The sequence below is a fragment of the Myotis yumanensis genome, unplaced genomic scaffold, assembly GCF_028538775.1.
Source record: "Myotis yumanensis isolate MYYU_CA2020_CCGP unplaced genomic scaffold, mMyoYum1.0.hap1 SCAF_8, whole genome shotgun sequence".
Classification (NCBI taxonomy): domain Eukaryota; kingdom Metazoa; phylum Chordata; class Mammalia; order Chiroptera; family Vespertilionidae; genus Myotis; species Myotis yumanensis.
Window position 1 is genome coordinate 27,172,165 of NW_027223759.1, and position 2,249 is coordinate 27,174,413.

Sequence of the window (2,249 nt, forward strand, 5' to 3'; positions counted from 1 at the left end):
ATCATGAAAAGAATGATACCAACCTTAGTTTCCAAATATATGCCTAAATAAAATTTCAGGTGCTATATTTCTAAATAACAAGTTACTGGGCAGATGCACAGAGTAGCAGTTACTCTAATATTGGGCAAAGATAAAGAAAGAGCCATGGAAAAACAATACAATAACTCCTGAAGTTTCTGCTCCCATATACTCACTTCTAGGCACATTCCATTAGCTTAAGCAAGTCAATGACAAGTCTGATTTAATAGGATGGGCTGCATTCCCCTTCCACAGAGAGGCACTATGGCTGTTATAGCAATGGGTAGGAATATACAATCCTCTTACAAAGAGGGGAAAACATCTCCACCACAACCAAATAAAACAAACTTTAAGTGTCTCAGCTTAAAGCCAAATAACTTAAATGGGTTTCAATCTTATTCATATATTTTCATCTTTTTTCAGTAATGGGGTCTCATAATGGAAGATAAGCACTATATTTATTTAAGACAGACTTTTGAAAGCCTTTGACAATAATGTCTGGCCTTGTTGACTCCTGTAAGTAGACCCTATGGTCAGATGTTCAAACATTCAGTACCTTATATCCTGGTATTCTTACCTCCTTACCTCTAAACTCTATAGCACAAATAAGAACCTACTTGCTATGGAAAGGATTCCTATCATTTTTTATAAAATTTGTCTTTGGCTAGAGTAAATGCAACCTTAATTAATTCACAAATTCCACATATGAAAATTTAAAATGGCAAGGGTTTAGTACATGACTCTATAAGCCATATATTGTCTTCTCTCCTTTTTAGCTTTAACTACATTAGCAAAGTAGTATAAAAAGTATTAGGTTATTAATATTTAGAAAATCAGATATTTATGTTAATTAATCATTTATGCTTGGACAGCTACAAATGAAAATTTTATTTAAAATGTATAAGAATAAAAGGAAGCCCAATGTGAGTAAATGTAGGGCTTATATCTTAAAAGATCATTCAAAATTTATACTTTTAAGAAACAGATCAGAGCAGAGTGATGATCAACCCCCGGACCAAGCAAGGCCCGCGCGCTGCTGCATCCCCGCGTCCCGCCACCATCGCCATCCTACCCAAGAGAAAGGCTGAAGGGGATGCTAAAGGAGATAAAGCCAAGGTGAAGGACAAACCACAGAGAAGATCCGCCAGGTTATCAGCTAAACCTGCTCCTCCAAAGCCAGAGCCCAAGACTAAAAAGGCCCCTGCAAAGAAGGGAGAGAAGATACCGAAAGGGGAAAGCTGATGCTGGCAAAGATGGGAATAATCCTGCAGAAATGGAGATGCCAAAACAGACCAGGCACAGAAAGCTGAAGGTGCTGGAGATGCCAAGTGAAGTGTGTGCATTTTTGATAACTGTGTATTTCTGGTGACTGTACAGTTTGAAATACTATTTTTTATCAAGTTTTATAAAAATGAAGAATTTTGTTTTACTTTTCTTTTTTTTAAGCTATGTTGTTAGCACATAGAACACTTCATTGTTATTTTTGGGGGGAAGGACATATAGTACTAATAGAGTGTCTCCAAAGCTGGACTGAATTGGGCGGGGGCGGGGGGCTGGGGGGGAGGAAGGGGACTACCTTTCCCTTCTAGTTTTGAGAAACTTCCTCTTGGTTCTTGGGAGGAGGGATCTCTTGCTGTTGACACATATTAGCCATGTGGCACAAACACCTTGTTGTGTAGGAAACTAAAATTTGTTTTTCTGTCCTTTTCTCCCTCTCCACTTTAAGCATAGACTTTGGCTCTCTTAAGCCCAGAGACCTATTGGGGCCTGACCCCAAAAAATTGACTTCCAGTATGTTGGGCAATCTGGACTTTCCAGTGTCACCACTGAGAGGGCCTCTCTCTAAAGAGCAGCAGTTCCTTTTTAGATTGTGGATCTACAGATTGATATTCTCTGCCCTTTTCATTTCATTTCCTGAAAGTCAGGGTCGGCTTGTGAAAAGTTGTTAAACAACATGCTTAATGTGAAATGTCAACCCTCACTCTACACTTTCCCTGTTCAGAGCATCAGATGAAGACTTCATTGGGTTTCATAGTGGCTTTCTGATTTTGGTAGTTCATTGAAGAAGGGAGTTTGAAAGTTGTTGTATACTGTTAACGATTGCCTGCCCGTGTCCTGCCTGAAATACCATGATTGTTTATGAAAAGTATCTTTAATAAAGCTGGATACAGTTTGGAAAGAAAAAAGAAAAAAAAAAGAAACAGATCAATAGAAGAGTTCTGATTTGGGTT

General features: G+C 38.5%; 1 pseudogene; it reads left to right on the top strand.

Moving 5' to 3' along the window:
• The first annotated feature begins 1,017 nt into the window (after positions 1–1,017).
• Positions 1,018–1,552, top strand: LOC139015454 (non-histone chromosomal protein HMG-17 pseudogene; annotated as a pseudogene).
• The last annotated feature ends 697 nt before the right edge of the window (positions 1,553–2,249 follow it).